Source organism: Saccostrea cucullata, unplaced genomic scaffold (genome assembly GCF_032062105.1).
Source record: "Saccostrea cucullata isolate Sc308-1 unplaced genomic scaffold, CSIRO_AGI_Scuc_v1 ctg16769, whole genome shotgun sequence".
In the NCBI taxonomy this organism is placed as follows: Eukaryota; Metazoa; Mollusca; class Bivalvia; order Ostreida; family Ostreidae; genus Saccostrea; species Saccostrea cuccullata.
Window position 1 is genome coordinate 1 of NW_026941127.1, and position 10393 is coordinate 10393.

General features: G+C 33.8%; 1 non-coding gene across 1 annotated transcript; it reads right to left on the minus strand.

Annotated features, from left to right (window-relative positions):
- Nucleotides 1–9797: 9797 nt before the first annotated feature.
- On the minus strand, nucleotides 9798–9870 carry Trnas-gga (transfer RNA serine (anticodon GGA)). The gene has a single exon. It is a non-coding gene; the product is annotated as a tRNA-Ser (tRNA).
- Between the last annotated feature and the right edge of the window lie 523 nt (nucleotides 9871–10393).

The window sequence follows — 10393 nt, forward strand, 5'->3', positions numbered from 1 at the left end:
AATTTTTTTATTGCAGATGGGATTTAGAATTTCTATGTTTAGGAAAGAGCAAGGTGTCCCAAATTGTCTTATTTTTTGACCATAATCAGCAAAAGAAGCACTTTTATTTAACCACCCTGCAAATTCCCAAATATTGAGCAGGAAATTGCTCTTAGTTATGATATTCTATTTTTAGGAAAGATGCAAGGTGTCATGTCCTAAAATCATCTAATTTTTAACCATAGTCAGCAAATGACAGTCATTCACCTAAGAAATTGTATTAACTCTGGGAAAACATCCACTCTAACTGATGTTCAAAGGTTTTATAATATACCTTGCTTCCTAGAAAGTTCATATTTTTTCAGTGTGATGCTCTAGCTTGTTTTTCTTAAAAATTATAGTCATAATGAGTTGCTATCAATTATCAAATGATATGTGTACTACCTTTTAATTTATAACGATAATCGTCAGTCTCATTTTGACCTTACCTGACCCCTCTGAGGTTGGCGTGTAGCCAATCAGCTGGGGTTCCCCGAATTTAGACAAATGCACCAGGTTATCTCTACAAAAATACCAGAACAAAATTAATTCATAGAATAAGGTCATATTATAAAAAAAAATAATTACTGAAACATTTGACCTCTATCCTTGATGTTTGATTCTAACTGTATTAGGCCATTCCTCTGACCTTGACCTTTAACCTTGATGTTTGACCTTCTCTTAAGCTTTGACCATCAGCTCAAGATACAACAAAATATAAACTTCATTTGAGTTTGTTCAAGCCAATTTCTAATGTTGGGGCAAAGAACATGAACAAAATGCCAGACCAAATAAAATTTGCTCCCAAGTTTCATTTCTGTTTAATAAGAAGTGCATAGTACTACATTTGTATAAGCAAATTCATAATTTCATTCTCAAAAAATTAATACTGCTAAACTCTTTCACATTCATTTAATAACTTTCCAAAGCGGGCCCTACCTTTCTAATATAAACCAAATCCAATTCTGAAAAATTCTACGAATGTGAATGTACATAACTCAATCCCTTTATTTAAACAAGCCTATCAAATCCAAGGAGTTCCTTCCTCCTACATAACACAGAATATAAATAATTACCAGGATCCCTATAGCTATACAGCTAGGTCACAGTTCTATATTAACCTTTAATATACTGATATCAGAAAAAATGTCTATTTTGAATACATAACAAGCAGTGATAAATGCTATACATTATAACAAATTATAACATACGGATGATACATATTTACACATCATACACTTACAACATGATACAGTTGAATAGGATCATGTAAATTTTTACAACAGGCAAAATTGAAGAAATTTTTAATACTTTCTTTAATTACAATGCAAAAAAACATTTACAATTACAAATGCTTGTGTAAAAAGATACTACCTGATTGTGCAAGAAATTTCTCCAGACCAAAGTATAACCTGATTGTTTCACAGGTGAAGAAGTCACCTATTACAGGTGAATTACTTAACCCGTTATCTGGTTTTGGAGCTGCTGTTCAAACAAACCCATCTTAATGTAATGTGTCCTTATATGGCTATAATATCCTCAGAACTCAGCATTAATGATTTGTGTTTCGTATAACAAATGTGATTCAATTTTACACAAGGTTTATATATCCACCTGTTGAAATCTTTCAAACTAACGAATTTTATTTCCTGTACATATCTTGGATATACAAGATTGTAGTTAGATGAACTTGTAGTTAATTGAAAGAGCTGTGACATATGCACATATTAATATTAACATAGCAGTTTTATCAGGCAATTCAAAATTTTTGGATGGGAATTTGCTATGAGAAATTATTTTTTGTTAATTATTGTTGAGTGAATATGGAAGTTCCAAATCATGAATGATTTTTCCCTTGTAAGTTCCCAGTTATATCATTTATTTACATCAGGAGACATAAAACACGTCAATCATCCTAGTAACAACTTTATAATGCTACAAATATACAAATATAACAAAGGACTTTATTTTTTCCCATCATGTTCATTAAATGATTAATAACATTTTATTTCTAAATAGGATATGAGAAGATACATGCCTAATTACGGATATTAATTGTGAAAACACATTTGGACAATGAATTTGAGAAATCCAAAGCCTGGTGTGTCACTACTATATGAAAAGATCAATGAATACTTATATAAATGTCATCAAAATATTAAAAAATCCCGTTTTCAAATTAATATTAACTCCTCTGTCCAGGAGGAAAAAAAAATAATTAAGGAGGAGGGGGTGGGCATAGAAAAATTTTGTTTAATACAGGATTTTTTTTTCCCAAAGAACAATAATGAATTTCTTTTTATACAACCATACCTGATAGCTTTTCTGTTAATTAATAATGAATATTTATGCCTGGTCATTTATTTATAAGAGCCTTCGTGACTCACTGTGACACAATAAAAACATGCATAATAAAAACCAATATGAGATAACAATTTTACTCCCAACCCTCTGATAACAAGTTTATGAGCTTTTTATGACTCAAGTAGCAAAGACTGAGCAATGTCTATAAATATAAAGTAGGCCCAAGTGGATTTCAAGCATTCAAAAGTTGCTCCCTTGACTGCAATACCAATCACTTCATTTCTTTATATTAATTTCTAACCCAGGGGTTTAAAATGTGACAATTTTTATAAATGGCTTTTTTAAAACTCTTTGACATACATAATGAAAGAATGTACATTATGTTCACTCCTTAATCCTCATCAGACTTCTATCAAGTTTACATAAATAAGGTAAAAGTTAGTTTATACCATACATAAGAAATTGGGAATACCGTAATATTTCATAGCAGATGGTGCCCCCAACAGAATTTCCCTTAGATGTGAGTAACTTAAAATTTAACAAATTGATCGCACATAAAAATATGCTGTATTAAATCAAATGTAAAAAGAAATGAAAAGGGAAAATTTTATGTGTATTTTACATTTCCTATTTTTTTCTTTTATAAATAAACATGCAAACTACCAGTAATTTAATTTAAGCAAGGTGAGGCAGATAAAAAAAAGTTTCAAGCCTGCTCTCTTTATGTATCAGACAAAAATATATTATTTTAAAAAAAGCTTAAAAAGACAAAAGGGTTATATTTTTATAACATTAAATGGACAAAAGGAAGGGCCCTTTAATTGTCTTTGATGAATTGACAATCTATCACTTCTATTTGAAGCCTCTAACCTTAAATTTAAGCCCAATTATAAATGACAAAGTTTGATGATTTTTAGCCAATAATGACTGAAAATATTTTTAATAATAAAGCTATAAAAAACCATAAGTACATCACAGTGACCTATATTAAGATTGAAATTTTTTGAGGACTCAAGATGCATTAATAAACAAAGATTGAAGATTCTAAGCCAATAAGTATTTGAGATATTTAAAAGTAGGTCACCATGACCTACCTTTTTGTCTACATTCTTTGAAAACCCAAGATACATCAACTGACAAAGTTTGATGATTCTAAGCCAAACAGTACCTGAGAGATATTCAAAAGTAGGTCACCATGACCTACTTTCTGATCGACATTCTCTAAAAACCAAAGATGTATCAACAAACAAAGTTTAGTGATTCTAAACCAGTTATTACCAGAGATACTTGAATAAAGCCATAAAATGTCGAAGTAGGTCACAGTGACCTACTTTTTTGACATCATTCTCCGGAAACCCAAGATGCATCAACTTACAAAATTTGATGATTCTAAGCCAATAGGTACCGTAGATACTTAAATAAAGCCATAAAATGTCAAAAGTAGGTCACCATGACCTACTTTTTGGTATCACTCTCCAAAACCCAAGACGCATCAACTCACAAAGTTTGATGATTCTAAGCCAATAAATACCTAAGATACTAAAATATAGCCATAAGAAGTCAAAGAGGTCACAGTGACCTACTTTTTGGACATCATTCTCCAAAAACCCAAGATGCATCAACTTACAAAGTTTGATGATTCTAAGCCAATAAGTACCATAATTACTTAAATAAAGCCATAAAATGTCAAAAGTAGGTCACCGTGACCTAATTTTTTGTCTCCACTCTCCTAAAACCCAAGATGCATCAACTCACAAAGTTTGATGTTTCCAAGTCAATAAATACCCAAAATACTTAAATATAGCCATAACATGTCGAAAGTAGGTAACCGTGACCTAATTTTTGGTGACATTTTTCAGAGTCACAAGATGCATCTGCTGACCAAGTTTGATGATCCTAGGTCTGAAGGTAATCAAAATATGCCTTTTAAATAATTCGAAAAACAAATGCCTGTAAAATTCAAAAAGTAGGTCACAGTGACCTACTTTTTCATAAATATGATTTAAAGTCCCAAGATGCATCAATTAACAAGATTTGATGATTCTAAACCTCTCAGTGTCTGAAATAATTGGATTAAATGTTTTAAGAAGAATTAGTCATAAAGTTCAAAAAGTAGGTCACGGTGACCTACTTTTAAGCTGACGTTGTTCAAGGACCCAAGATGCATCAACTGACAAAGTTTGATGATCATAGGCCTTAAAGTGCCCGAAATATGCCTTCAAATCAATTTGAAAACAAATGCTCACAAAATTTAAAAAGTAGGTCACCGTGACCTACTTTTGAGTTAACATGATGTGAAGTCCTGAGATGCATCAACTTACAAGATTTGATGATCCTAGTCCTAATAGTAAGCAAAATATAAACATTTTTATTATTTGTAAATTTAGGTCAACTTTGAAGTGACCTTGAGACCACGCCCTTTGCCCCAGGGTCATGCCTTGAACAATTTTTAATCTTCAACATATCCTGATCCTTGTATGTAAGTTTGGTGAAAATCTGCCAAGTGGTTCTGGAGAAGAAGATTTTTTAGCAACCAGTACTTTTGGTTTTGTTTTCCTGATCATCTCCCCTTGTTTAAGGGTCTAACCCTTATTTCAGTATAAATGGTAGCCCTTGGGCCAAGGATACCCTGTGACAAATTTGACAATAATTTGGGCCCAAAGGGGGTTGGGAAATTTATGGCCCATAATCTAAAAATTAACCACCCCACGGCAACCTACAAATGGCCATTTAGCTCTTTAGCCTTTTGGCTAGAAGGCTAAAATTATTTCTGGACTTGGAATAAAACCCTGGCCCCTTCATGATTTCATTAGTTAGGTGCTCACCACTGAGCAACCCAGGCCAATATTCACAGTCCAAACCAATACATTGCACCCTTTTTAAAGTGTCTTCACTCAAATTGAACCCTGAACACCTTATCACTGGTCCAGTGTTCTATCAACTAAGTAGTCAGAAATAACCTGCCATTTTCCAGGGGTTTTTTTTTTTTTTTTTACTTTTTATAAAGGCCCCCATTTCAATATTATTAATAACATGTAGTGCATAAGGGAAACAAAAATGGGGAAGGAGAAAAATTTTTGCGATCAATATTGTCAACACCTTATCAGGCATGCAGACATCTACACTGGTTGATTTCCAAAGAAATACGTTAATTATTTCAGCAGAAATCGTTCACCTCGGCTTTGAAGGGAAATTTACATCATTGATTAAAAATCGAAATTAAATCGCATGATGTAAATGCCATAGCATTTGACTTCTTTGTTTGATGTAAGGATACAAAACTCATCAGGGCATTTAGAATCATGCAGACTGGTATTAAAACAGGTCAAGAGCAATGATTAGGCAATAAAATAAATAAAACAAGAGATAATGGTTATTTTTATGTCTTTACATAGCAGAGTACAATATCACTCACCTTTCATTAAAGGTCGCAATAAAAATGATTTATTCTGCTGACAGCTCTGTCTTTATCATGATCATGCCGCCAAAGATTGTTTTGTGCAATATCCGGAAATTGAAAAACACGTACAAGAGTGGAGCGTGTTCCCCTCCATTCCGGAAAAAGTTTGGGGGATACCTAAGTTATAGATATATATAAATACATGTAGGCCTACAAGTATATCATGAAAAAACACCGTGGTTCAGAATTTCAGACACGAAGAGGGCACAAAAGTCTTAAGATTTCTATAATATAGAAATAATTTATATACAAACACAACTAAGGTTTCAATTATAGGCGCGAACCCAGGGGGGGGGGGGTAAAGGCCCGGGTTCCCCCCTCCCCCCTTTTTTTTCAAATATAACGTTAGATAATTTCTATGCATTGAAAATAGGGGTTTACCTTTTTTTTTGGTTTGCCCCCCCCCCCCGGCCCCCACTTTTTTTCCCCCCCCCAACTTTAAAATTTGGGTTCCGAGGCCCTGCAAATTTCAAAGAGCAAATTCAAAGAATTGTTCCCGCTTTCGGTTTTTTGAGTGTGAGATGTCTTTTTTTAAAAGGGTTTTTGTGTCAAATTTGAACGCCCTTTCATATGTCATTCATAACTAGTTATACCGTCAGGGACCTAAGGTTCTGCCGAATTTTATTTTTTTTAATTAGGTCAATCGTGAAGGTCAAGGTTTAAAGGGCAAAAAAATATACTGGAAAATTTTGCACATGAAATTTCCAAACAATCATGAAAACCTCATCTCTTCTTAATCAAAAGTTATAAGGAAAAATGACATTTTTTAAAATATGGTCAAACTTAAAGGACAAGATCACAAGATCAAAAATCATAGTGTATTTAGAAAGGTATTGTCACAAGTAATACGTACATTACATGAAAGCCATATGTCTTCTCATTCAAAAGTCATGAGCAAGGTTAGTTTTTGAAAAGTAGGTCAAACTTCAAGATCAAGACCACCAGGTCAAAAATCATAGTGTATTTAGAAAGGTCTTGTCAGAGATAATACACATACATGTATTTAATATGAAATCCCTATCTCTTCTCATTCAAAAGTTAAGGCCATTTTTTCTATACTTTTAATTTACTATCATCATAATGAAATGCATTTTCATTGAAAGCTAGTTGCCCAGTCCCCTTCATCTTTTATGATCCAGTATAATTAGATGTTTCTGTTCTCTGTTCATGGACCCTAACCCCACTTCTATAAGTCATTTTTTTATGTATATGCATGCCACTGAAGTTTCATCAGTCACTTAAAACATGTTTGCTAATTGATTTCTTTAATACTTTTTTTTAATTACTCAAATAAAAATGATTTTGTTATATCTTGTTCAGCCTGTACGAGGGTTGTCTGTAAAGTTCGTGGACAAGCATAAATTTAAATAAAAATGGGGTCATTGATATTTATTATTAACATATTTATAATCCTTTACTAAATGTGAATTACAAAATGAAAAATTATAATTAATTTCAAATATATACTTTGTTATATCTTGTTCAGTATGTACGTATGTTTTGTTTTTAAAAATTATAGTCAATTGGAATCAGACCTTCTGATGCATCCCAAACTCATGTAAAAGTTAATTCTTGGCTAATTCTATAATAAAAAAAAAGTACAAAAATTGTAACTCGTGTTTTCAATGATTTTCATGAATCTGGTTTCAACAACAAGAGGAATCAGACGCACAAATTCATACCATAATAGCTACCCTCGAAGTACAACCACCGGTCAGAAAATCAGTCAGAAAAGTTATTTGGATGCATGTAAAAGATTTTTAGCCTTGTGTGATTTGAATTTCGCTCGTTTAAGGATTTTTTAAAAATTTTTAAAATTTAATTTTTTTAAAAAAATATTTGAGAGTGTTCTTTTATCTGTATTTTTGGTTTTGCAGGTTTCAACATTTCGCCCGGTCCATTAAATCAAAATTATTAGGACATTTTATGTCTAAATATTTTATATCAAAAAGAATTTGATGTATTAGCAATGGAATTAAAACCCAAAAAAAAGGGGGGTTTAGATTTTTCCCCGGGGCTCACAATATACCCCCATTTTTGGCCAGAACATTGTACCCTTCAGCTGAGGGAAATATTGTTTTGACGAAAAAATCAACATGCATGCAGATGTATAATGACATTGGCTGGAAAATGTGTAACTTTTGAAATATGTGTTATTAGGTGGATTTTGTTTTGTCAAACGAGAAAAAAAAACTTGACAAGCAAAAAAATTCCTATTTCGAGGGGTGGGTGCACGTGGGTAGGGGATGGGGGTGAGATCGATCTTCTTTCAGTATCATTTTTTTTCTAACTGCAACAAACAGTGCATGGGAACGGGCCCTTTTAATAGACCCAAATTTTCAATCCCTATAATATGTTTTTGTTAAAAAAAAAAATGGGGGGTTTACCCCCAACCTCCGAATCCAAAGTTTTATATATATATGTATTGGTCCTGTGCCAGAAACATATACTCGATATGTATATCAGTATTTAAGTTCAGAATACTGGATTTTCGATTCCATTTAAAAATGGCGATGTTACGTAGACGTATGTACCCTCGTTGCTTTTGCTATATATAACATATCTTTTAGAGCTTCAATAAAATCTGAAGAGTCCGAAGGCATGTACTAGATATTAGACCAAAAGGAACATTGTTCAATAAACTTATGACTAATGGATTCTTAATCATTGCAGTTTGTCTTTAGTATAAAAACCCTCTGATGTTCATAATACCAAACATAAGAATTCATCATTTGACAGGAGATACTGGATAGGATATGTTTATGTTCAATTTGTAATGGAGGTTTGTATACCTTTCAAATTACACACAACATACAGTAACAAATGAGTTATAGCATCCTTATATACTAAATACAGGATGCTGTATCTCATAATACATATACCTGAATTTAACTATACTAGTTTATAGTGATGGCGGTGTCCGTCAGTCTTCTGTCTATACGTCCATCTGTCACGCTTTGGGGGTACACATGCCTGCCTCTCTTATCTGAACTCATCCTATACCACTGAATGAAATTTAATAATACTTTTCACAGATTCTTTATTACATAATGCCATTGTGCACCTCCTATTTTACTTTTTGATCTGACGCTTATTTCGGGTCTCCTAGAGCAAAACATGGACTTTGACGTCGCAGTAACGTCGCAAGCCAAGAAAGCGAAAATTGTGCCCATTCTATTTCCACAAATTATAGAATGGATACACAACCCGTGGCTTGCTATGATAGGGCCGGAGTAGGTGCTGGCATGAAAATGAACCTTCATTGCATGCTCAAAGGCCGTATTGTCGAGAACAAGCTACATGCAGCCCTCCACCGGCACGTGGTTGTGTTTCAATATGAGTGAAACAACATATTAAGTGAACTTTAAACAAATCTTCATATAATAATTGCAATTGCTTTGAAAAATCCTGTGACTAACAATTCGATGAGATCAGGAATTTTGTGTATATTATCAATCATATTCGATATTGGGAGATTCGATGTATTGCAATTATATTGAGGGATCCTTCTCAGAAATCCGGTGTATTGTAATTACATTGACGGATCCGACTGAGGTTTCCGGTGTATTGGAAATTTCATTGACGGATCTACTAGGTTGTCGGTGTATTGTAATTACATTGACGGATCCTACTAGGTTTCCGGTGTATTGTAATTACATTGACGGATCCTACTGAGGTTGTCGGTGTATTGTAATTACATTGACGGATCCTACGAGGTTGTCGGTGTATTGTAATTACATTGACGGATCCTACGAGGTTTTAGGTGTATTGTAATTAACATTGACGGATCCTACCTGAGGTTTTCGGTGTACTCAGTATTGTAATTACATTGACGGATCCTACTGAGGTTTCCAGTGTATTGTAATTACATTGACGGATCCTACTCAGGAATCCAGTGTATTGTTATTACATTGAGGACCCTACTCAGGAATCCGGTGTATTGTAATAACGTACAGTGAGGTGCCCTTCTCAGTATCTGAGTATTGCTATGTAACGGGAGAGGAGAAAATGCAGCGGACCAGACCGGGATTCGAACCCGGGCCCCCTGAAACTCCGGTCAGGTGCTCTACCAACTGAGCTATCTGGCCACCGGCGATAAACCCGGCACCCCCAAATTCCCTCCTTAAAGGTCTTTGACCCTAAAAACCCAAAAGGCCCACCCCGGGCAGGTCTTTCACTTGTCAATTCCAAATCCTGGTCACGGCACCAAATGTAACGGGAAAGGAGAAAATGCAGCGGACTAACCGGGATTCAAACCCCGGGGGCCCCCAACTCCGGTAGGTGCTCTACCAACTGAGCTATTGGCCACCGGCGATCGAGCTGGCTGACCCCACAACTATAATACTTTGTGGAATCCCTTGAATCGTACTTCAACCAATATAACTGTTATGATCGCTGCATTCATATATTGCAATAACATTGAAAAACCTTACACACCCGTATTGCAATTGATGATTCTTAATCGATTGTAATGATTACTTTTGTGAAGAAATGACGTATTTAATCTTTAATCGAAGAGATTTTTTTACTTATCTTTTTTTTTTTTTTTTTTTTGATTATTTTCGATTACTTTAAATAAATGATATCATCATAAATGAATGTTTATATATA